Consider the following 27,667-nt stretch of genomic DNA (forward strand, 5'->3'; position numbering starts at 1 on the left):
ATTGGAGATATAAATACAATGAGGAAAAGAATTCCTTTTAACTGGCTTATATTGTACCAGGATAGATAACATATATATTTTCAAAATGTACATGAACAATTTAAAAGTAAATACAATTTTCAAAGTACATATGAAATAAATAAAATAAATGCAGCTGATTTTTGGAGGAAGGGAAACATTAGTAACTGGGATAATCAAGAAAGGTCTGATGTAGAGGACTACGTTTGAGTTGAACATTGAAGGCAACTAAGGATTCTAAAAGGTAGAGGTGAAAAGCCAATGCATTCCAGTCACTAGGGACAGCCCAGATAATAGCATGGAGATTGAGGATGGAGTATTGTGTACGATGAACAGAAAGAATGACAGGTTAGTTGGATCATGGAGTACATGATATATATGTACATATATTACATATATTTTATATATAAATGGTATATATGTGTGTCTCACATATACACATATACAGATACAACCCTGCAAAGGTAGATTGGACCAGGTTGTGAAACCCTCTATAGGCCAAATAGAGGAACTTCTACTTGATCTTAGTAGTAATAGGGAGCCACTGGAGTCTATTAAGCATTGGAATAACATGGTCAGACCTATGCTTTGGAAGTATCACCTTGGCAACTGTACAGACGACTGATTGGAAAGGAGAGCTTAAAGGCAGAGACCAATTAGGAAATGAATGCTGTAGTCTAGGCAAGGCTGATGGGAACCTGGAGAGAAGGGTTGGATGCGACAGATACTGTGCAAGAACAAATTACAAGATTTGACAAACGTATAGATATATGAGGTGAAGAAAAATAAGGAGTTGAGAATAACACCAAGGTTGCAAATCCGATAGTTGAAAGGATGTAAAGTCCTCAACACAAACAGACCAAGAAGACTAAGATAAAAGGTTCATAAAGGTAGAAGGAAAAACAAAAGAGAACAGTGTCATAACAACCCAGAGAGAGGAGAATTAGCTGGTGGATGAGGTTGGTTAATCGATCAAGAAAAAAAGGCCCTATTAAGTGCTTATGATGTGACATGCACTGAGGTAGACACTGGTTGAATAATTACAAAAAAACAATCCCTACTCTCAAATAGTTTATCTTCTAACTTGGTCATATATGTGAACTAAGATTCACATCTGTGAATTTAGCAATTAAGAAAAGATAATTTCAGAGAAAGCAGTAAGAAGACAGCATTTTATAAAAGTTTGACTGTCACAGAGAGGAGAGACATACAAAGATGAGATCAAACTCGGGGGTTTGATCCTGAGTCATTTTGCTTAGCAGAGAGTGAAATTTTATTCTATAAATACCTAAATCCTAATCCAAATCAGCTCATAAATAGGTGGCCTTCATCTAGAAGGTGAGAAGTTGAAAGGGTGTGTATATGTTCTGAATAAGTACAAATCATTATGACTAAAAACCACTCAAAGTATCAACACCAAAAACATTTAAAATTTCTAAATATAATGAGAAAGGAAAAAATATTGCTTAATTGCTTAAATTACACAAAATAACCTAATCCATTTATCATGTATATATAAAATACATCTTAATTAAGAATTACTTACATTCCTTTAAATTACCAGCATTATGATGAAATTCCTGACTCACCTAGTTGATACTACCATCTTTTAGATTCTTTTGATCACAATCTCCTGTATTTCCACTGTCTCATTCCTAATCAATGTGTTCTTTACACTCAACAACTCTTTAAGTTCCTCAATTTCTCCCTCCTCATCATTCGAGTCGTCTTTGGAGTTATCTATTCTGGCAGTGAAGTGTCCACCTAAGCCTCTTGGTTCTCCTGACGCTGCCCCTCCATAATTCAAAACCCTTAGCAACTCCCACTATTGGCTTCCTTTCCCCTTCCCCCCACTTTACTCAACTCCTGAGTACTGCAGAAGTCACAGAATTGTGCTACCTACTTTACAAATTAATGCTATGTTTGACTTTTCCTCCCCATTACATCTCATATCCAAACAGGTATCAAGTCTTTTTTTTTTTTAAGCAATGGGGGTTAAGTAACTTGCTCAAGGTTACACGGCCAGTTATTTCTGGGTGTGGTGCTGAGTGTCTGAGCCCGGGATTCGATTTCCAGGTCGTCCCAACACTGGACCAACACTGGAGCCAGTGCTCTTACTCGCTGAGCCACCTGGCCTCCCCTAAGCAATTGGGGTTAAGTAACTTGCTCAAGGTTACACGACCAGGTGTTTCTGGGTGGGTGCTAAGTGTCTGAGCCCAGATTCAATCCCAGGTCATCCCAACACTGGAGCCAGTGCTCTTACTCGCTGTGCTACCTGGCTGCCCCCAGGTATCAAGTCTTAAAGAATTCCACCCCATGGGATATCTCGTTTCTATTCTAGTCTCTCTGTTCTTACTTCCAATATCTGACCAACTTCATTCATTACTGCCTGCCTGAAATATTGTAATAGTTTCAAACAGGTAAGTCTTTCTGGCTCCATCCTCTCCCCATCCTCAATGTATCTTTCAGACTCCTACCAGAATAAAAGTTACTGATATATCTAGTCTAGTCTCATCTCTGCTGAAAATTGTTCAGTAGCTTCCCTGTTTCTTACTGAATAAAATTTACATTCCCCAACCTGGCATTACAGATTTTATGAGCTGGTATCCTCCTGTCTCTGGGCTGTTATCCTATTATTCCCCTCCCCATACTCTAATCTAGTCAAAGTCAACTGTTTTCTATCCACCCTAATGTTCCTGTACTCTTCTGCCTTTATACTTTGCCTATAAAAAGTCTTCTCTCACTCTACCCTAGGAAGCAGGTACAAAGAACAAATATTGTTTTCATTTTTCGAATGAGAAAACTATGAGAGAGGTTGTGCCTTATCAGTGTCACAAGGCTAATAAGCATAAAAGAGAGGACTTTAACCCTGGACTTCTAATTCTAAAACTTCTGGGGTTTTTTTTCCAGGTTACTGCCTAAAATTAAAGGTGCTCTCTGATCAAATGTTACCTACCATTAAACCAGATCTTTCTATTCAACAGACCTTCCATATATTTATAGTAAAGCAACAGAATCATCATTATGAACCTAAACTGAGACACAACTATAAAGTTAAATCATGTTTGCTATGATTTAGTATAGAGTAAAATTGTTTTAATTATTGGAAATATCTGAACAACATCCTATTAACCAGAATATTTGATTAACCAAAAATATCTCCTTGCCTAAACATGCCAGACAAGAGAGAATTTGCTTTACTAAATACTGAAATGGTCAATGTTGGGATCATGAAAAGAGAGGTGCATCAATACACTATTGAAAGTGCTGTCAAATGGTCCTTGAAATGTTGTTCTAGGAAATTATTTGGAACTCTGCTTAAAAATAACTGAACGGTTCACACCCTTTGATCCAGTAACAACACTACCAAGAAAATAACTCAAGCACAAAGGGAAATGTTCTGTATATACCCTAAAAATAAACACAGCAACCTGCTAGGGAGTAGTAAAAAACTCAAAGTGTGAAAATCCCCATTAATTAGGGGAATGACTTAAAAGAATTGTGGCATATGAATGTAACAGAATATGACTGTGCATTCATAGAAACTTGGGAAGATTTGTATCAATTGATACAGAGTAAAATAAGCAGAACCAAGAGAATAAATCTATAGGATAACCAAACTAATGCAAAGAAAAACAATATTAAAAGATATCAGAATGTAGATCAATGGTTAACTGTACTTTTTCATAGTTATTATACAATGTATTGCACAATAAGTACTCTACTCTGTAAAGTACAGAGGAAGCATAGGCAGAGAGTTGGTTTGAAAGTCTGGAAAATCTGAGGTTTCGAGTCTACCTCTGACACTTACTGGCCATGTAAACAAACTAGCTAACTTCTTAGTGCTGTGCAGAATTTTCTTTTTTTTTTTTTAATTAAATTAATGTATTTTTCCTACATTTTAAGTTCCAACTCTTTGGGCATGATTCCAGATCAATATCCAAAATGGTTGGATCAATTTACAGTTCCACCAACAATGTACTAATGTCCCAATTTTTCCATGTCATTCTCTCCTATTATTTTAGCCAAAGCGATAAGTGTGATATATCTCAAAATTGTTTATATTTGCAGTTCTCTAATTAATAATGATTTAGAGTATTTTTCCATATAACTATAGTTTGGACTTCATTGAAAAACTGCCTGTTCATATCCTTTGATTATTTATATTCTTATAAATTTGACAAAGTTCTTTACATATTTGAGGTATGAGATCTTTATCTGAGAAACTGTATATAAATTTCCCCCCAATGTTGTGCTTTCCTTCTAATCTTGGCTACATTGGTTTTATTTGTACAAAACATTTTTTAATTTAATGTAATCAAAATTATTCATTTTACATTTCACAATGCTAACTCATTTATTAATAAATTCTTCTCCTATCCACAAGTTTGACAGTTAATGTGTTCTCTGCTCTAGTTTTCTTATGATATCTCCTTTTATATCTAGGTCATGTATCCATTTTGGCCTTACCTTGATAAATGGTGTTAAGATAATGATCTATACCCAATGTCTGCTAGACTACTTTCCATCTTTCCCAACAATTTTTTTACCAGTGAATTCTTATCCCTAAAGCTTAAATATTCACGTATGTCAAACACAAAGTTACTATAATCATTTACTACTGTGTTGTATATTTACTTTGTTCCACAGATCCACCTTTCTATTTCTTAGCCAGTACCACACAGTTTTGAGAATTATTTGGCTTAGAATATAGGTTAAGATCTGGTACTATTAAATCTCCTTCCTTTACATTTTTCCTTAATTCCCATGATATTCTTGATTTTTTGTTCTTTCAAATTAATTTTATTATTTTTTAAAACTCATTAAAATAATTTTGGTAGTTTAATTAGGATGGCATTGAATAAATAGATCGGTACAGGTAGAATTGTCATTTTTATTAATTTGGCTCTGACTATCCACAAATAATATTTCACCAATTATTTAAACCTGACTTTATTTGTAAAAAAAAAAAAAGTGTTTTTTCATTATGTTTATGTAGTTCATAGGGTTTTTTTTTGGCAGGCATACTCCCAGGCATTTTATAAAGTCTATAGTTACCTTAAATGGGATATCTCTTAAATCTCTTCTTGCAGGGTTTTGTTGGTGATATACAGAAAAGTTCAAAATTTTCTAAGATATAAGTTACAGAGAATTTACTGACTAGCATTAGTAAAGGGAGTTTCCTCATCTGGAATTTCCAAAACTAATAAAATCACATCTTAAAACAAAAACCTTTGTTTCAAATGAGAGTTACATTGGAGGAGGGCTTTACTGGGAAAAGATAATAATATTTTAATAATCAATGAAAAAATCTTTAAAGAAAAATGGTGATTTCCCACAATATAATAATCAATATATATAAAGTGAAAACTTTTAAATGGCAAGGCAAAGGTTTTATTTCTATTTTGCAAGAGTGGTATGTGCTCTTCAAAAGGCCCATTGATCCCCTTTGGGGTTTACATCTGTTGATGTTCATACCTATCACTTTTCCTTATCAGTGAAATCTGGAATGCTGACAGCTGGTCAATGAAATCTTGGGCAGGTGCAAACAGTAACAACTGATACACCAGACAATGTTGGCTGCTATGTGCAAATACTATGTTAGCTGTCGCCTGTCTTCATACTGCTATCAGTTCTTTAAATACTCAAGTATAGACCTTCTTCAGGAAAGACTCCCAAAAACATCCCCTTAAACCAGAGTTGGGGAACCTGCGGCCTTAAGGACACATGTGGCCCTCTTGGTCTTCCAAATGTGGGCTTTTGACTGAATCTAAATCCTTCTGTGAAGAACAAAACCTTCTGTTAAGTTTGAATTCAGTTGAAGGTCTGCACTTGAGAACCCTGAGGGCCACATTCGGTCTTGTGGCTGCAGGTTCCCCACCCCTCCTTAAACTAAACATGAAATTAAACTATGGAATGTAAGTATAAACTCCCTTACTAACACAATCTCAAGTGACTCAAAAGTCAGAAACAAAAAAGGAAAGAAAAGAAAAAAAGAAAACTTCTGTGAACTGTCACAATGGTACTGTTGACTTTTGTTTATTGGAAAAAATGTGCAGTGAAATTCTATAAGTATTGTACTCTACTTCAAATTCTGATAAAGATGTCATAATATTATTACTTTAAATAAGGGAATTAATCAGGGAATTTAATACCTATATTGACTATGTTAAATAGCTGATAATAAGAAAAATATAAACTGAGAATTAGCAAGGTGGCATTAGATGTATAACAACCCTCGAAATGCTTATAGTACAAAAAGCATAGGACAGGGCTGAATCAATCAACCAACAAGCATTTACTATTTATGCGAGGAACTGTTAAGTGAGGTGGCCAAGGTCATATAGATAGTAGGTAGGATTTGAGCCTAAGTCTTCAATTCCAAATTCCTTTCTCTTTCTACTATTACTGTTGACTGGAGATTGGAAAGGCAGGAAGGGGCCAGGTTGAATGGAGCCTTAAATATCAAACAAAGAATCTTCTATTTGACCCTAAAGGTAGTAGAGAGTCACCAGAGTGTATTAAATTGAGGGGTCAGACCTACACTTTTACAGCTGTCTAGGGATGGGTTAGAGAAGGGGGAACACTGGAAACCAAGAGAATAATTAGAAGACAGTTACAATAATCTAGGTCAGGGGTGAACATGGCCTGAATTAGAGTGGTAACTCTGTGAGTGGAGAGAAGGGATTTGAAAGTAGATACAAAAAGTTTGAAGACAGATTGGCTACTCAATAGAACAAGTGAGAGTTAAAAATAGAGGATGATATTATAAACCCAGATACATGGTACCATGATAGTTCCCTTGAAAATAACAGGAATGTTTGGGAAAATGAAGAATTTGGGGGGGGGGGGGCAGAAGATGAGTTCTGTTTTGAGTTTTGGATTCTACTCCTGGCTCTGACTATAATGTGCTAAATGTACTTTGACCAGTCATTTTCTCTCTCTAGGTCTCAGTTTCCTTTATCTGTTAAAAAAAAAAAAACAGCCAGTGTTTGGACTAGATCAGGTGTGTCAAACTTGAGGGTCCTAACCAGATTAAATTGCAATTGTGAAATATTTAACAAAATAAATAAAAATGTTATTGCATATTATTATGTATTATCTATAGAACACAAATAATGTTAATTTGTGATTTACTAAATCAATATACAGTTCACAGGGATCCCTTTGTGAGTTCAACATTAATGGCCTAAATGTTATCTAAGATGTCTTCAGTGCTAACTTTCTATTGTGCTATAATTCTATGAAAAACTGCTGCAGAAATACATGTATTGTGGAAAGTATGATATATATATATATATACACCATAATTTAAATCATAATTTATTTTGACAATGTGTTTTCCTTGTTACAAAGGCGAGTCCATTTTTTAGGGGCTAAAGAGGAGTTATAGCCTGAAATAATTGTGATATAAAAAACAAAAAGCACCAACATTTATTTAAAAAAAAATAAAATTCAAGAAATTTTTAAAGAGTAAACCTGACTTCTTACTATAAATGAATAAGAGCATCCTTTTTGAAGGCATCGAATTTTTTTTTTTTTTTGCAGGGGGTGGGGATGGGGAGTAGCCAGGATAGCTTAAGTCACTGTGAATTTAGTTATATACTGACTTTGTTTAAAAGATACTGTCAAAGTCTTGATAAAATGAAGGGTTTTTTTTTTTCAAGGCAGGGATGTTCTACTTTTTTCTGTATATCTCCATTACATGGCACAGTAAGTTACTTAATAAATACTTGTTGATTAAATGATAGGATTCTGTATTTCCTCATCCTCTGAAACAGATGTTGGTGGTACATAAATCATGGTAACCTATTTGCTTAAGCTTATCTGGAATATTGCAAGGCTTGATGACCAAAAGTTTACAAAATTATTGCCCCTTATCTTTGAGGGGCACAAATAATCTAATTCTTTTTATTCAGCTCGCTGAAATCAAGAATCTAGGAGCCTTCTCTTCATTACACTGCAGTTTTATGTCTTCAACTTTCACTTACAGCCATGCTAATATGAGTACAGTTTTCTTTCTCTTACTGCTTATTAACTCAACAATCACTGGACAAAAAAAATCTCATTTAAAATACCAAAAATAAATTTTAAGAAAGTGACTCTTAGTATTGTTGTCCAGTCATGCTAGACTCTTCATGACCCCATGGAACATGGCACACCAATAATGTCTATGACATTTTCTTTACAAAGATGCTGAAGTGCTTTGCCATTGCTTTCTCCAGTGGATTAAGGCAAAAAGAGGTTAAATGACTTGTCCAGGGTTACACCGTTAGTAAGTGTCCGAAGCAGGATTTAAATTAATCTACCTGCCTTTAATTCTTAGCATGGCAGTTTCCTTTTCTACTACTACCATTATTACATAAGTAGAAAGATACTGCATCAAACTCAAGGCAATTTTGCTCTATTATCTGAATTCTACATGATTAAATTCCTGGTGATGAGCTTGCCCACAATTAATTATGCTGGTCTTTTAACAGCCAACATAGACTGTCACTGGGACCTTAACTGAAGATTTTCTGGGTTTTTTTGTGTTTTTTTTGCTTTTTGGAGGGGCAATTGGGGTTAAGTGACTTGCCCAAGGTCATATGGCTAGTGTGTGTGTGTGTGTGTGTGTGTGTGTGTGTGTGTGTGTGTTAAGTTGAGGTCAAATTTGAACTCAGGTCCTCCTGACTCCAGGGCTGGTGCTCTATTCACTGTGCCACCTAGCTGCCCCCTTAACTGAAGATTTTCAAAACTGGTACAACCTATCAGAGCTTATAGAGTTATTTCTCCTACATATGTGACATATGTGTTGTGACATGTGTTCCTGAAAAGCACCACCCTATGCAAAACTAAGCAAATAAAAACCACAGAGTGTATGGAGAAAATGGAGTTAGGGATACTAGGTTCTGAAATTTCATCAGTGACATAGTAAAAAAAAAAAAAGATAGGAACCTCATAAAAACATTAGTATAGCTTTATATGTGTTAAATGGTTAAGAAATACACAATGCCACAATAAACAATTCCCAAAGAGATGGCTGGCAAAATCTCTCATAAGGACAGGTTAGTGCTCCAGGGCTTGGGGACCCACAGAGGGGTGGTGGAAAGCAGCTCTTTTCCATCCACAGCTCCTACTAAAGCACCAGAAGATATATGGCAAATATGACTCCCTAACTTGACAAAGACCCGATTGATTGCAGTGGTGGATGTTGGAAGAGTGGTAGGTTGTGAGTTACTGTGAGGTAGCAGAGTATTCTGCATCCTCCTTGTTTCTTGAGGAAGAAATTTCACATCAGTAAATACAAACTCAAAATGCTCCCTAATAAATCAATTGCATTGGAACAACTTCATGTTTAAAAAACATGCATCACAGTAAACTATGTTCTGTTGGTTTAATCTTCAAGAAACAATGGTCATTGCTGTGTTAAGATTAGGCACTGAGGGTGGCCAGGTGGCTCAGCGAGTAAGAGCACCGGCTCCAGAGTTGGGATGACCTGCGGTTCAAATCCAGGCTCAGATACTTAGCACCACACCCAGAAATAATAACTGGCCGTGTAACCTTGAGCAAGTTACTTAACCCTGATTGCTTTAAAAAAAAAAAAAAAGATTAGGCACTGAAAGAGCTTTGTGAGAGAAGAAATTACATATTGAAGAAATAAACTTTGATAAATGATTTCCCACTAAAACATACAAATTAAATTAAAAACAACAACAACCTTTTGGCCTCTGACCAATTAAACCATATAGGAATGAGGGCAGAAAAGATCTGAAAGACACCTAAAAATCCATCTAAATTTCTTGAATCAGCTGCAAGCAGAATACCTGAATAGAGTAGGACAATATCATAAAGATACAATCAATATATACAATGCATCAGATTTCTGAGGTAAACTTCATCAAATGAAAATGTATAAAATTAAGTTTACTTGTTGCACATTTGTGGTATCAGTCGGGAATTTAATATATAGATAAATTATCAACAAATCCCCCAAATAGAAAAATTGGAAGAGAACTAAATCATTGATAAATTTGCAAAAAATACTTATTAAAAACTACTTCATATTATATATGGGAGGAAAAGAATATGGAAGATCAATTCATGCAGAATAAAAATTGTATTGTGTTTAACTTTTTAGGGAAGTACTAAATAAAAAGAAATTATAAATATACAATTAGTCACACAATTCTAGGGTCCAAACATAAATGGGTGTGTGTGATTATTTGTATTACCAAAAGCTTTCTTTTAGAAAGAATTTATCACAACGTTTCTGTTGTAAGAAGTCCTGTTGTTCAATCATTAATACTTTAAGTATCTGATGATGTGGAATATGGGAAGGACCAAAGGAAAAACTAAATCTAAAGTTTTATAGGAAGAATAATTTGTTCAGATGTTCAATTGTTCAGATAATAACTTGGAAAAAAAATAAAAATTTGGGGGAATTTTAATTGCCAAGCATTTATTAAACACCTAGTATATGCTTAACCCTAGCACTGTGCTAGGCACTTGGAATACAACAGAAGTCAAAAAATTCCTGCCTTCAAGGAATTTGCATTTTACTGGCGGGGGGGGGGGGGGGCAGGGGGGGCGTCACAACATGTACATAGATGGGTACATACAAAAAAGATATAAAGTAATTTTGAGAAGAGAGGCATTAGCCCCTAAGGGGAATTGCAGGGTAAAGGGGGATGAGAAAAGGCATTTCATGTATAAGAAGGCAGTATGTGAGTGGAGTCTGGGTACAAGGTTAATTCAGTGTATACAACCTTTCATCCCCACTTAGCAGAGCCTCTCCATTTTCTTTCATAAATTTGTTTTTTTCTTCTTGATTTATCAGTCCCTATTCCAGGGAGCTCAAAGAACCTCAGAGGCCCAACTAGTCCACTTACCCAAAGACACACCATAGATAATAAGCACAGAGACAAAATTTCAACCAAGCTGCCTCTCTTGACCTGCCCTGATTCTCTCAGATCATCACTCAGGCTTCCATTGCCACCATTAAGACTGGAATCTAGCTTTACATGTTTTGTTGTGGTTCAGTTGTTTTTCAGTCCAGTCTGACTCTTCATGATCCCATTTGAGGTCTTCTTGGCAAAGATACTGGAGTGGTTTGCCTTTTTCTTCTCTAGCTCATTTTACTCATTTGAGGCAAACAGGGTTAAGTGACTTGCTCACAGTCACACAGCTAGTAAGTGTCTTAGGTCAGATTTTAACTCTGGAAGATGGGTCTTCCTGACTCCAGGCCTTATAATCTATTCACTGTGCCACCTATCTTCGCTTTTTATGCGTTTGCCATTACCCTAAAATATCTCATCACCCTTTGACTTTCTTCCATTCCCATACCTTGCTAATTCCCAAACTTGGGCATTGCTTTTTCCTCTCCTATGGCTTGATGCCATGCAAATTACAGAAAATTATAAAGTTAAATAACTCCATGGTATTTATCCAGTGTTTAATCTTCACTACCTTTTAGCAATTATTTATCTCATTAATTTAATTCATTATTCTCACATTTACCATGGAAATTGTTCCAGAACAGACTATTTTCTCTGATGCTTCTTGCCATGTGAGTGGGCCCACACGCACAAATGGAGTACATATGTAGGGAAGCATACACATAATATATGGCTAAAGCAGCTCCCACCTTGAGTACTGCAAGGCCTACATGGTATCCTCGCAAGGACAAATAACAACACTGTTCTCCCAAGGAAAGTAGGTGGCACAACGGAGCTTGATCTAAAATTAGGAAAATTCCAATTCCAATTCAGCCTCAGGTCCTTATTCACACGATAACCCTAGGCGCGTCACTTAAATGCTGTCTGCCTCAATTTCCTCAACGGCAAAATGGGGATGATAATAATAGAACCTGCCTCCACAGTTGTTATAAGTATCCAATAAGATATTTTAAAGCTCTTAGAACATTGCCTAGCTGCCAAGCTGAAGGAATGCTTGTTCCCTTCCCATCACTACCCCCCAAAACCTATCTGCTAGAAAAGTAGCTCTTTTGGGTTCCCTGGGCCTGTTCCTCTCTACATCTCAATTCAGCTTTGTACCCAACTTTGTTTGACTGCCATTTGACCATCTCTCAAAAGACTCTTTAAATAGTGGGTTCTCCCCTATATAGAACTGTCTTTCTAACTTCATTCTTACTTTATGACTCCACCTTCTACTTTACTCAGGTGAGCCAAATCATCCAAGACTGGCTTACTCAACTTTCTTCCTCTATACCTCAAAACATGATTATACATTCATGTACTCTCTTCCTCTTTTCCTATCTCAGAAAAGGATAAACCCTTTTCTAAACTAAGTATACTATCTATGTCCTTGATCCCATCCCAACCTCCTCCTACCTTTATACCAAAGAGTCATGTTATTCCCCTCTCCTTGAATCATTCAATGTCTCTGTCTCAGATGAATCCCATACTCTATGGCCTCACAAATGTTTTCCAATAATTCTGATAGGCAAACTGAGCAATTTAGAAGTGCATAGATAAAAAACAAAATCTAATCAGAGCCTGAGGCAGAGGGGAAAACCTCAGTAGAAGTACTTTAGCCAATTGATTTTGGTCAAACCTAATCAAGGACAATCAAAAGGTGATAAAAAAAAAAGGCTATTGAACTGAACCTGTATCACTGGGTGTCTGTGCCAAGAAGGGAGGCTAAAAGAATATAAAGGATTATCACACAGACCAGATCACTAAGAAATTATTGCTTGAACGAAATTAAATGTAATATTGGTTAATAATCCATTTGGTATTAGTTCTTCCCTTCTACATTAAAAAAAAATTCAATCATTCTGTGCCCCTGGCTGGGGTGTTATAATCTGTACCCTTATCTCTCCTTTTTACCTTTTTTAATGTTATATCAGCAAGAATAATGACACATTAATTAAATTTAACAACTGATTATTATGCACCAATAGATCCCAGATACTGTGCTAGGTACTGGGAATATAGAGACAAAAACCAAATAGTCCCTGCTTTCAAGGACTGAAGCTGGGATGGGAGTAGGGGGTTAAGAGGAAAACATTTGTATAATCAAGTGAATACAAAACATAAACAATATTATTTCAATGACGAAAGCTCTAACAATTGGAAAACCAATAAAGACATCAAGTAAGTAGTAGCACTTGAATGTAGCCTTGACAGGAGCTACAGATGCCAAGAAACAGAAGTGAAAAAGGAAGAAAGAATATTCCAGGCATGACAGACTATGGAAAGACAAAAAATGCGATGGAAAGTTGTGTATGGAGAATAGCAAGAAGGTCAATTTGGCTGGAATACAGAGTTCACAAAGAGAAATATGGTGATATAAAATTAATCTAGAAAAGTAAATAGTAGTGCTATTTCAGAGGGCTTTGAATGCCAAGTTGAGGAGTCTGTATATTCTGATTCCAGTAGCAAGTCACCAAATGTTCTGAAGCAAAAGAGAGAAATGGTCAGCCTTTACTTTAGAAATATCAATTTGCCACAAGTGTGGAGGCAACTGGAAAGGGTAGTGACTGGAGGCAAGGATTCTAATATCCAAAGTCACCAACCAATGACCTTCTAAATGCTATACTTACTTTTCCTCAACCAATCATTCCAATCATGGGGTAGTGGGCCCCATGGGTGGATGTCTTTGACTTTTGTATTTTGTGTCCCTTAAGGCAAGCCTCCTTAATTATGATTGAATGATTGAGTTACTAAGTAATTGATTGATTAAATGATTGTACTTTGTTCAAAACTATGTGACCACTTTGGTGAAAATTATGTGGCCATTTTAGTGATAAGTCATTGTGAATGCTGTACTTTGATTTTCTGTGATAAATTGTAACATTGTGAATGCTGTACCTTGATTTTCTGAAAATGTTTTGCTCTGATTTGTTACTGAGTAGAGTGTTCACTATACTATGTAATCAGAACCTCAAAAGCTGTTCACAGCGAGCAGTCTTCTGGGAAGCTGCTCATGCTTGGCTTTATAGTGCCTAATGAATTTCTTCAAAGTCTGGTTGAATTCCATAAAGCATTCTCCATTTCCTCAAACCATCTCTACCTATTTGGAAGTGTTGTAGCCAGTTTTATTTTCTTGGGTGATGTAAGCTCTTTAGCAAGAACAAATACTGATCTGTTCTTTATCCAAGGGTTGTGTCTGCCAAAGAGTAAATGCTTAATAAATGCATGCTGATAGCTTAATTAATCATCACATTCTATATTATATTCCATTTACTTATGTACAGACAGCCAGTAGTGGCTGGAGAGGAAGTCTACAAATCCAAACAAGCTGGGTTCAAATCTTCCCTCTGACACAATAGCATCTGACAATTCTGCATAAGCTGCTTAACCTCTCAGTGCCCTGGGCAACTTTCTAAGACTCTAAATTGCAGAATCAATGATGAAATGAATTGTCAGAAGGAGTTTCTTTACCAGGAATTCTCTATATCAATGGAATTACAGGGTCTAGAACACAAAAGAAAGAAAGAAAAATTCCCTTACTAGATTGCAAAGTCATTGATAATGCTACGTATAACAGAAAGAACCCTGGAATTATAAACAAGAAGACGACCTACGTTAAAATCCCAGTTTTGTCTATTGTTAGCTGTGTGTGTGGCCTTGTTAAGCTTCAGTTACTTTATTTATAAAATCAAGATTATAATACTTAGGATCTCAGAATTTTAGAACCAGAAAAAACATAAGGGCCACCTAGTTCAAACCCAGAACTTTTCCTAACCTATCTTCTAGGGTAACTACCTAGAGGAGCTCATGAGACATCTCTTGAGCAGTGATCACGTACTACTCCGTGTTATGTTTACTTACATATGTTATCTACTCTTCTAGATCTTACATTCCTTGAAGGAGCTGTGGAAAGATAGAAAAATCTCTAGCTTTGAAGTCAGGACATTTAAGTTTGAATCTTGATTCTGAATCTCAGTAACTATTCAACCCTCAGCAACATCAATTTACCTCTGTGTCGCTCAATTTCCTCATCTGTATAATGGGAATAATAATTATACAAGTGACTGCTACCCCCCAATCCAATTTGTGGGCCAAATAAGAATACAGAGAGAGCTTTAGGATCTGAAAATCGTGTGAGGGCAGCAGCCGTGTCTTACTTTTCTTTAGATTAAAGGATAAAGAGGCAGGCCTTCATCAGACCCATAATGGTCACATGATCCTTTGCTAAGTGTTCACCTTTAGTGTCCCAGGTAGTTCTCTAACACTGCCACTTGTACCACAACAGTCAATCTGCAGTGGTAGATGGAGTTCCCTCAACAGGAGCCTCTTAAAGCAGGGAAACCATAGATGGGAATTATAACAACAATATTAATCACAATTAACAACATGCGTGTGTGTGTGTGTACGCACACATATACTGCTTCAAAGGCTGCAAACAGGTATTATTTTTTCCATTGTACAGATGAAGAAACTTGGGGCACTAAGCAGTTAACTGATTTGCCTGTGCTCAGAGGTGTGACTTTAATTCAGGCTTTCGAGCCTCTAAGTAAAGCATTTTGGTCGGTAAACACACTGCCTCTTGTATCTCCCTCAGCATCTGTCACAGTGCTTTGTACTGATTAGATACCAATACATCTGTACTGGAGTAAAGTGACTATTGCACAAAATGTTAGTAAAGAGTAAATTAAGAAATTAGTAATAATGGATCATTAAATTATTAAATTAAGCTGATTTTTTAAATGAACCTAACATAATTGGAAGCTGATCAAGCACTAATCAAATTCAGTTCCTGTATTTCAAAGTCATAGCCTATTTATACCCTTCTCACCCTCAATAATGAATTTCTCTATTATGTGACTGCTGATTCTTATGGAAAAAATTGGCATAATAATAAATTAATTATAATGTGCTTAAATATAAGCTAAACCTTACATGTGCAATTCTTGAAAACATATCAAATGAAATTTCATATACCAATTCCATTTTTCTATTTACTTACATTTGGAAATAGGACATATGCACCCATTTACAAAAATGCCCCTGAGACATAAGAAAATGATGTGTAAGAACAGAGGTGGGGAGCATATAAATTGAGAGATAGAAGGGGCTTTGAAGGTCCTCTAGTCTAACCCTCTCATTTTACAGATGTGGAAACTAAGGCTAAGACAAGTTAAGTAACTTGCCCAAGGGTCACATGGTAGTAATTGGCAAAGCTAGGATGCAAAACCAGGTCCTCTGATTCTAAATCCAGCAGTCTCCAGTGCACCACACTGCCTCTAGCACAGCATGGCGAACCTGTGGCCTTGAGGCCACATATGGCCTTCTAGATCCTTAAGTGTGGCCTTTTGACTGAATCCAATTTGTTCTGTAAAACTTGGATTCAGTCAAAAGTCCACACATAAGGAACAAAAAGGCCACACGTGGCCCCAAGGCCACAGGTTCCCCACCCCTGCTCTAGGACATTTTTTTTAAAGGATTATATAAACAAAGAGGTATTTCTAAGAACTAAAAAAAAAATGGGAAGACATTCAACAAAAGCAAAAGTCAAAGCACCAATGCATAATTTTCAATCATAATTTTCAACTCTATTTTCCAAAGTTTCAAATAACTCTTTTAGGGAAAAAGGAGAGAAATGTAAGAGAGAAACAAAGACATAGATATAAATAGTCAGAATAAAAGAAACCAATTGGCTCTTAGAATGACTTTTTCTTTCTGAAATACTCCATGATCCAAGTGACTTTTAGAATGGGGGTGATTTGAAACTTTTATTCTCTTATATTTTCTTCTCCCTTCAGTGAATGAAGAAAAATTTAACTTCCAAAAAGTACTTTGTTCCCAGAAGACTATTCTTGAAATATCATGAATGTGAACAGATTTAGAAAAAAAAAAATTGATAAGTTGTTTGTCTGCTTTATTTCTTAAAATAAAATTTTAATGCCTAAACTGCAGTAACTTTAAAAAAAATATATTACACATATAGATGCAACATCCCAAGCAACCAAAACCCACCACAAATGAACTGCTTACATAAAGTTTCCAACCTCCAGCTGGAACTACTACTACTATTCTGGGGAAAACAGAATTCCTTGATTGAAAAAAGTACCCCTTAAAGTATTTTGCAATGAATTTGCCTCGACCATCTGGTTAACCTATGTGCCTTGGGCAACTCTCTAGGATTTATCTATCCCATGTATTAGAAACTGTAATCTCCAAATTCACACACCTGGAGCACCCCAGCTGAGGAAATCCCAGATTCTTCACTTTTGGGGTTTTTTAAAGTGTCATTTCTACTTCTCTCATTCAAGCAGGTTCAAGACTTGTGATATTAGAGTCCAAATGTGAGAAGTCTATTGTTCTTGATGGTAAAATCATTTGTAAAATTCTTTGTAGATATTTTTCAAATTTTCTTCTTCTTTCCTTCTTGTTTTATTTTCACCCCTAAATGTTCTCTGTTTGACTTTTCTTAATTGGATTTCCTGACAAGTTTTCTTCAAATTGTTTATACAATCCACTACTCCTCTCTACTTTAGGGTACTACTGATGAAAATCCATCATCTTTCTTTGGAAAAATTTTATAAACAAGAATATGTGTTTTTTGCCTTTCACCACCATGGTTCCTGCTTTGGCAAATAAGTCAAGTGTTTGCTGATTACAAAGCTCTACAGAAGCTTTGGTGTCCTTGTTTTGGCCACTAATTTACATTAAATTTCTGCAACAACTTATTATAAATAGCATCAATGTCATTTGTGTAGTACATTACCCATTATTATCAGTGTAATTACATCATGATGGCAGGAAAAACCAAGAAAAGCCTCCAACATGTTTCACTGATCTCCCTGTGGCAAATGGGAATATATGTGAAGGCATGGATGGCTTACAATCAGCATCACTGGACGGAACAAACAAATCAATGTTATTAACAAATTGATTTGAGAATAACTTGATGACAATCTGGTATGATCCAGTTGTTTCTTGACATTTAACACACAAGAAGATTGATTTGGGGTTAGAAGGAGAGTGGTACTCTTACAGATAGATGCTTCTGGGGAACAGGGAGAACTCTTAGGCATTATGCAGGTTATCTCCTTGAATTTAGAGAGGAAGAAACCGAGGCCTCAGAGAGGGGCAGTAACTTGCCCAAGATCACAGAGGAAAGCTCATTCAAATCTACTTGGAATTGAGACTAAGGTGTAGTTAAGAAGAGCACCAGATCACATTAACTTACAAACAGAACTAGAAAGAAACTTTTAAGACCAACCTTGTACACTCCACTACTTTGATTATATCTAGAGAAAAAAGAGGCCCAGAATTAGTGGTTGTGGAGGAAGAGTGTGTTGAAGTGGGGGGGGGGGGGTACTAGATCTTCTGGAACAAAGGTTCCTGAATTTCATTACTCAAGATAAAAAGCAAAGGGGGAAAACCTTGAATACTGGGTGCTTCTTAGTACATCCTGGCCCTAAACTTGCCACCATAAACATTCTTCAGGAAAGTTTAAGCTGTATAGGAGAAAAAGCTATGAGGGAAAGAAAAGTCCCATGGATGAAGGAGTCAGAGGCATTCCCAAAAAGGCATTAGCTCTCTGGCAATGGCTCAGAACTTACTGCTTCCCATCCTCTACTGTCTGATATTATTTCTTTCCCCCCACTTCCCCTCTCTTGGGACAGACTGTGCAGTGAAGAACTATTAGGTTTTGGATAGCATTACTCCCTCCTGGGGCAGTCCACTACTTATAGGAGTCTAGAATCCTTTATGTATGTCCCCTTTTGCCCCTTGCAAGTTGGCCCACCACATTTACAATCTCTTGATTCTGGGCCTTAGATAAGTTTGAGAATTTGGGGAGGGCTATACTTTGGGGTGAAACAATGTTACTTATGATATCTAAGGGGCAGAAATGTCTCAAAGTTAGATTAAAAAAATACTATTCTTTCTAAAAAAAACGTCTTTCTACTTGCTGGAACGCAAACATACCTAATAATTGTGAAGGGTTAAAATTAATTTGTAATCAGGTATTATGTACCATAGGATCACAGATATATACCAGAAAAGGGCCACCTAGTTCAATATCTACCACAACCTCTATTCTTCTTCCCCCACCATTTTTAGATGAGGAAACAGGGAAACTGACTAGGGTAAAGACATGAAGGTAGTAAAGAATTAGAAGTAAAAGGAGAGAGTAGTCCTCGGGCTTCAAGGTAATTTATGTTAAAAGTTTTCAATCAGGAAAGCAGTGGTTCAAAGGAAAATGAACTGGACTTGTATTCAGTTGTGATACACAACAATTAGATGACCCTTGGAAAGTCATTTATCCCCTTCACACCTCAGTTTATTCACCTGGACTATGGGAGTAATAATATTTTCACCAGCTGACTCACAGATTTGTTTTGAAAGAAAACCCTTTTAAATTTTAATGAACTATATGAATATAAATTATCATATTAATGCTTTGTGTTTACAAAGGAAATAAGTTTTTTTAATAGACCCAATGCCTTGAAAGAAGTCTACAAAATGGAACTCTATAGAAATCTAGATTTCTTATGAAAATGTTTTATACTATCAAATACTCTGAACACCTAATAGAAAGTATTTAATATGATAGTATTTTGTGGTTATAAACCTAGCTAGAATTGAAAATAATGCAATAGCAGCACACCAGAGCTCTGACTTTAAATGACACGACTATTTTATCACAATGCTTTAAACAAAAAAATGAATTTAAAATGTCATCTATATTTGCTAGCAATATTTACAATCTAAAACTAGTAAAATTAGCAAGTAAAATTAATCTACCTAGTCATGATTCCATTAAATTGCAAAGTTTTCCTGGAGGAAAATTGTCAGAGGACACGTTTCAGAGTCTAGTATTCAGGATAAATTTCGTAAAAATTGTTGTTATTGTTGTATTATGTAGCCACAGAAAATAATTTACATCTGATACTTTATCCAGCATCACAGTTAGCTGTCAAGCAGCTCAAACATTAATGCAGCCACACTGTCCTCAACCAAGAGAGACACATTTAAAATGTGACATTTTGGCAAAAAGAAGCTACTTTTTAAAAATCTCTATTCTATTAAATATTAGAGGGTGCAGATTAAATTCTCAAAAGTTATTTAATCCTTAAAAGGCAAAAAGTGATTCTACCACTTAATTCAGTCAACATTTCAAGAATTCTCAGATCAAGGTAAGCTTTTAATACTATCCTAGATTCCAATTCCAGCTACATTTCCACTGCCAAACCTTTAAAAAGCTGTGCGTGTTCACAACACAATGGTTCCTTAAAAAATACCATGTTTGGGGCAGCTAGGTAGCACAGTGAATACAGCACTGGCCCTGGAGTAAGGAGGACCTGAGTTCAAATCAGGCCTCAGACACTTAACACTTACTAGCTGTGTGACCTTGGGCAAGTCACTTAACCCCAACTGCCCTGCCTTCCCCCCTTCAAAAAAAAAATACCATATTTAAGGTACTTATTTTCTTATCAGAGCTGGCTTCTTACCTTTCTTCTCCCCTCAGATTTTTCCTTTATTTTGAAAGGGCACTAAGCTATTGCATTTTTTTTTAATTGTCTTATCACCACAGTTCTACTCTCTGACCACCTCTACCCCAACAGAAATCTGGATTTCACCCCTGACTTCCTCTGGAATAGAACAAGTGAGAGGTGATGAGGGTCTGAATTAGGCTACTGGCTATAAGAAGTGAGAAGGAGACATAGACATAACAAAATTTAGCCACTGATTAGAAATGTGAGGTAAATGAAAATTCAGGATAACACCAAATTTGTGAACCTGTAAATTAAATAAACAGAATTTAAAAAAAAAATCAGCAAATACCTTTTTACTCCACACACTTGTGAATTTTTAAAGTCTTAATTATTGTCAAGTTTCTATCATTTATGGTCAGATTTATGAGAGCTTATTGGCTGGACCATTTAAAAACAGATCTATTTAAATAGAATTCTTTTAAAATAACTTTGCATGTAATATGCTGCTCAGATTATTTTAATTTTATTCACCTTTCTGCATTGTTTCCTGAGGGGCAACTGGTTTGGGGGAGCTACTACTGGACTCTGCAGGGTGGTGGTGGTAATAGACTTGGTATTCACTCCTGGATGTGCTTTTATTTAGCTGTATGATTTGAGCAAAACACTTTAGCTTCTCTCAATTTCCTCATCTTTAAAACTGAAGTATCTAGCTAAATAGTCATTAAATTCCCTCTTATCTCTTAAATTCTCTATCTCTGATAAAAGGTAGTTCATATTATTGTTGTATTTAGTGAAAATTAATATCATATTTAGTCATTTCAATATGTCTTAACCCAACTCTTCAATTGTTTTAGAATCTTTAAATTTTTTTTTTTTTGCTGTAAATTGTCTACTGGTCATTGCACCTATATCCTATATGATTTTTAAAGGCTTATGTTTAGACAAGAGAAACAAATGCTTTTCATTCTACCTCATTTTATTAAGTCAAATTTGGGTCTCCAAACAAATGGAAAGTAACTAAGGAACTGAAAAACAAAAACAAAAACCTTAGGACTATTCAAAACCAATTGCAAGATCATGGTTTTAAATACTGATAACAGTCCAAACAATGGTAATAATTCTTTTGGTTGCCTTTAGAAGGCAGAAAAACAGAAAGGCCAAATTAATTATTTTCCCTAAAACCAATATAAAAATTTTTCTTCCTCTGAAAAAAAATATAATTCAAAAAGCATTTGTTGAGTGCTTACTATTTGCCAGGTACCGTGAAAGTTTTTTTTGCTGTCAATAACAACCCCTCTTTCTAAAAACCTTTAATAGCCACCCATAAATTCAAACTTTAAGCTTAGACCCTTTATTTAGGGCCATCCACAATTTGGTGCTAACCTACCTTTCTAGCTTTATTTCAAAATACTAGCAGATATGAAATTTTTGCTATAACCAAAAGTACTGTTTCAGTGTGCAACACTAAATAATGAGCACTGATCTTAGATCATCCCTCTTCATAAAGTTTCCCTAACTTCAAACTGAAGTGATTTCTCCCTTTTCTGAACTACTATCTTAAATATTGTCCCCTAAAATTAATGTCTTATCATGTCTAATGTTAATTATAATGTCTAAATATTCATACATTGACTTAGTGACATCTCTTCTATCATTGTCTTAAATAAGAAAAAGAGATTAAATGATAGTTGACTTTTACATGTTTCAAACTTGTTTTTAAAATGTCTAACTGTTTAAAAGTACAAATTACAAAATATTTTAACAATATATTTTATGATGGTAGTATTTTTCTCCAAACTCTAAGGAAAGGAAATATCAAACAGAATTGAATTTACTTACCAAATATAGACCAAAATTTTAAAAATTGCAATCAATTTCAATGGAAATAATTTATATTATAGTATATACTTTACTGATATCTAACACATAGTATATTAAATGGAATTAAACCTAGCCTTGGTAATTCAGGAGCATGTTGCAGCATGGAAAGCTGTTTATTGCCTATATTAATCGCTGTGGTTTGCTACTGCTGATTCTACTGTCTCCCTTCAAAACAAGTTGTGATTTTTCAGAGTGACAGTGCAAAATAGGCCCTCCTTTAAATTTTTTGTTTTAGGAAAATTTGAAGTGGAAATCAAATAATCAAGCTTGTCAAATCACAACTCAGATTGAATTCTAAATCAATAGGCAATATGTCCTGAGGGCAGCTTCACATTTCTAATCAGTATATGTGATTTATCACATTTTTTTCTCACTACTGAGAGGTGGGTTTTTATTTGGGATAGCAGAGACTGTCAAAAGTAGTACTACAGATAATTGAAGTATTACAAGAGATTTGAGCATTGTATATCTCTTTAAAAGTCTCAGAGCATTTTACTTACAGTATTTATTGTAAGAGTATAGAAGAATTGTTATATCAATAGAAAAAAGGCCTTGAACAAAATATATGGGGTTCTTAAATTTTAAAAGGTTCTAAAGTATCTCTAAAACCAAAAGCTAGCATTATTTCAATGAGGAACACTGGAAACATTCTCAGTAGGTATGGGGGTAAAAGCAAGAATCCTCTCTCTGCCCAATCCATAATTATTTGACATAGTACTAAAAATGCTAGCTATTGTAACACATCAAGACAGAAATTAAAGACATTTGCAAAGGGGAGGAAAACTCATCCCTTTTGGCAGGTTGTAAATTTTAATGAAAGTCACAGAGAATAAATGAAGAAACTAATCCCTGTGATTAATATGTTAATCAAAAGAACACTGTACAAATAAATACCCAATCATCAACATTTCTATACATAATTAACAAAGGTAGGAGGAAACAAGATGAAGTCCATTAGAAGAAATTGAAAAATACAAAATATCTGGGAGCTCATCTTCCAAGATCCATTTGAAGCTTAAATACAACTACAAAAGACTTGATAAAGAAATAAAGGCAACAAAGAAGTGGCAAAGTATTCACTCTATATAATAAAAATAATACTATCTAAAGTGATCTATAGATATAGAGCTAAACTACCAAAAGGCTACTTTATAGAACTAGAAAAATTATTAACAAAATGTATTTAGAGGAACAAGAAAGTGTATAATGTTGAGGAAAAGAATGAAAAAAGTCAAAACTTAGATCTGAAACTATATTAAAAAGTAGTTCATCATAAATATTTAATATTGGCAAAAAAAGAAAACTAGATCAGTGAAACAGACTGGACAAGCAACTTCTAGAGATAAACAAATACAATAGTATGTTTGTTAAAGTCAAAGGGGAAAAATCTACAGGGGAAAGGCTTCCAACCTTACAAGAACTGCTGGGAAAAACCAGAAAGAATGTTTGGTGTTTTTTTCAAGTTGCCTTTTCCCCAAGATAGCATCAAAGGTGAAAAAGGAAGTGGTGGTTCCCACCCTCAAGACAGAAGTCAAGCACAATGCCTTGAAGGCCAAGAAGGCCAAAACGCAGAGTGTCCATAGCCACCAAAAAGATTTAAGGATTCCCCCACCCTCTAGCAACCTAAGACAATAAATGCTTTGAAGGCAGCCCAAATACCATTAGAAAATGTCCCTAGGAGAAGCAAGCTTGATTACTACACTATCATTAAGTTTCCCTTGACCACTAAGTCTGCCATGAGGAAGGTTGGGAACAGCAACACCCTGGTCTTTATTGTAGACGTCAAGGTAAACAAGACCAGATTATAAAAGCAGTAAAGAAGCTATTTGACCTTGATGTGGTCAAGGTTAACACAATGACCCAACATGACAGAGAGAAGAAGACCTGTATCCAACTTGCTCCACACTATGAGGATGCTGCCAACAAAACCGGAATCATTTAAACTACATCCAGCTTCACCTACAGGAAAGTTTTCCAGTAACAAAAAAAAGTTCAGATCAATGTCTTATTCACATAAGGATCACAGAAACTCCGAGGTGTAATGAACCTCTAAGGTCACCTAATCATTCAATTCAACAAACATTTATACATGCCAGCAATTGGAATAAAAAGACAAAAATGTAATAGTTCTTGCCCTCAACAAAACTACATTCTAGTAGGAAAAAGCAACATAAAACAGGTAAATAAAAACAATAAATACACTATATATAAAATATTTTGCTGGTGAAAGAGTACTAACAAACATGTGGATCAGGAATGACCTCAGAGAGCTTTTGATAAGCAAGATTTCCCTCCACAACATTCTAAACAAGAGGTAATCTAGCCACTGTGTGAAAACTTCTGGTAAAAGCAAATACTCTACAACTAAGGCTTTCCATTTCACTTCCAGTCAGCTCTAACTTAGAGAAAATACTTCCTCACATTGAACTTAAATCTACCTCTCTCTCCAGCTTCTGCCTTTTGCTGCTAGTTTTGGCACATACGGTACCAAATCTTCTACAAGATTGTGCAGCCTCATACTTGGAAGCCAATGATCATCCCTTTCCTCCTTTTCAAGTCTTGTTGAGTAAACAATTCCTTTTCCATCAACTGTTCTTCAAATGGTAGGATCTTGATCTTTACTATTCTGGTTGCCCTCCTCAGAATGAGCTTATCAACAATACCTTTGAAAAAATGGGGTTCTCAGCACTGAAATAACCCCCCAGTTATGGTCTTACTATGGTAGAGAACAATAGAAGAGGGGGGGAAAAACATTACCTTTTGCAACTATGGTTATAGATAGACTTCGTAACTAAACAAATGATAGGATTGATGACAAAAGACTAAATAGGAAATTTCAATTATACAAAACTGAAAAAGTTTCTGCATAAGCAAAATAAAGGCAATGAGATAAAAAAGAAAACCCATCAAATGGGGAAAAATTATTGAACCAAATATCTGAAATAAAGGTTTGAATTCTAAGATATATAGGGAGATGACACATAGATTGAGTCATTTCCTAGTACACAAATGGTCAAAGGATATAAACAAACTGCTTTCAAAGGATAAATGCGAACTAAAAAAATTCTTTAAATCACGGAGAGAAAAGAAAGTTAAAACAATGCTAACAAATTGGCAAAGTTCATAAAAAAAACTCTAAAATGGTCAGAGGCATTAAAACAAATTAAATTAAAACAACTTAAAATGTAACAGAGGCACACAAATTCACCATTGGTGGAAATCTAAATTTGGTCTAAATAAAGTGGAAAATAAGTTGAAGTTATGCTAGAAAAATTATGATAATTGTTCATTTCCTTTGATCCAGTATTCTCATTCCTAGGTACAAATCCCAAAGAGGACAAAAAGAGAGCCTAATGTCTCACACATACCAAAAAATTTACGGCAGTACTTTTTCCTGGTAATAAAAACTGGAAAACAGTAGATTTCCCATTGATTGTGAAATGGATGAAAAAAAATGTGGTATATGAATGTAATGGAATATGCTAGTGCTGAAACAAGTGACAAAGATGAAGAATGAGGAAACTTGAGAAGATTTACATGAACTGATACATGACAATAACGTAAATGAAAACACTAAAGCATCTGAGCTAAACGTATATGTACTAACCAATCTTGATTCCAAAGGACAAATAATGAAATACACTTACGGTATCAGTAGGGAGGTGGAGAGAATGTGTGTAGAAGGTTCTATGTACTGTCAGTTTCAATAGTTGTTTTTGCTTAACAGCAAAATGAGGATAATACCTGAACTACCTAGTTCACATGTTGTCATAAGGATTAAATGTGATTGTCAAAGGAAACTTTTTATTTTAAAGCCCTTTACAAATGGGAATTATTGGTTGCAAGTTCAACATTACTCAAATGTCAAATGATTTAAAAAATGCTTAATCTTAGACTGGATTAATAGGCGCTTGGCTTAAAGGAGGTGATAGTAAAGAATGGGGGGAAAAGTCATTGAATTTGGAGTCAGAGGACCTAAGTTCAAATATTAATTCTGTTACTTAATATGTGTAAACCTTGGATATGTCCCATAAATTCTCACCATTAAAGTGACTGAATTGGATTTGAAGATCTTTCCCACTCCAAATTCTATATATTGTTTGGGTTTGTTTGTTTGCTTGCTTATCACAAGAGAGGGATGGAAGATGAGATATTGGGGGAAATTATTTTACAAAATCAAAAGCATCAAAAAAGGTTGTTGTTTTTTTAAAAGTATCTTACTAGGTCTATACTCTATGCTTCTTCAAGACTGATAGAAAAGTACTCTACTGTCATACACTTAAAGAGAACACAGGGCCACCTCTGCCATCATAAGTCATTACATAGTATTTTAATGTAGCTCATTGTAGAATACAGATTAGAATTTGCACTATTTAGTATATCGTTTGGACAACTCTAAAAACCTATATTTTTGTTATTTGTCTAATACGAATCTTCAAACTAGTAACAAATACATCCTTTAATGTACCTAGCTGCTTAAAGCATCTCAGCTCCCCAAAGGCAGGTTCTGGCACTAGGATTAGCCTTTCTGGATCCAGGTACAGATAATCTCATCAAATTTGTAATTGTAAACTACTGCCCTTTCAAACATGCTAGTCTTCAAGGTAGGAAAGACTGACATCTCCATAAGGTATAAACTGTTTCGATTATTTGGACAGAGACGCTCCTTTCTACTAGGGAATGCCGACCCCATAATTCCAAACAACTTTTAAAATTAAAGGGAAACCTCTTGGGAAAATATGAATTATCAGTTAACCGACATTTATTTTAATAACCAGGATTCCAAATTCCCTCAATATGTTGGATAATTAAAACATTCACTCTAAATATATACTAACAAGTAAAATTGGTTATGTTAATTAAAATTTATAATTCACAATAGGACTCCTTTACATCACCGTATAGCTAGGCAAATACTCAAATGGATTTGTGATCTCACTGATGTGAATATTCTTCACAAAAATATATCTCACAACAGATTCGTGTCTGCTCATCCTTTTCAACTCTTGTCCACTGCCCAAAGGATTGGGATGCTCCTATATCCTGACATGAGAAGGATACCAAAGGAAACATGCGATCTACCTATTTCTCACTATTGCCATGTGAACAAGTAATTTCATTTTTCACTCATAGATTTCTATGTTGACATAGTTCCTGGTTTGGAATGTATCACAACCTGCTCAACACAAAGTATGTACCTTTCCACTGTCCTCTGATTGCTCCTTGATTTCAATTCTTCAGAAAAATTTAGTGTTCTATGACTCACGGCTATACAATAACAGCAGAAGAATGCTGCCATTCAAAAGACACGCTTTTGACTTAAGGAGAAGCTTAGAGACATTAAACTTTTCAATTCTCACTCCACCCCAAACA

General features: G+C 35.3%; 1 protein-coding gene across 28 annotated transcripts in view; it reads right to left on the reverse strand.

The window, feature by feature from the left end:
* BAZ2B (bromodomain adjacent to zinc finger domain 2B) overlaps positions 1 to 27,667 on the reverse strand; it is a 376,035-nt gene that overhangs the window by 186,240 nt on the left and 162,128 nt on the right. For 2 of the 28 annotated variants that reach the window (XM_069079727.1, XM_069079730.1), the window contains exon 3: positions 14,406 to 14,438. The exons of the other annotated variants lie outside the window; for them this stretch is intronic. The gene's annotated coding sequence lies outside the window, so the exon portion shown is untranslated. The remainder of the gene's footprint in view (positions 1 to 14,405; positions 14,439 to 27,667) is intronic. 28 annotated transcript variants of the gene reach the window in all.

The sequence above is a fragment of the Petaurus breviceps genome, unplaced genomic scaffold (genome assembly GCF_028583685.1).
Source record: "Petaurus breviceps papuanus isolate PSGF00001 unplaced genomic scaffold, PetGlider_PUasm1.0 91133, whole genome shotgun sequence".
NCBI classification, from domain to species: domain Eukaryota; kingdom Metazoa; phylum Chordata; class Mammalia; order Diprotodontia; family Petauridae; genus Petaurus; species Petaurus breviceps.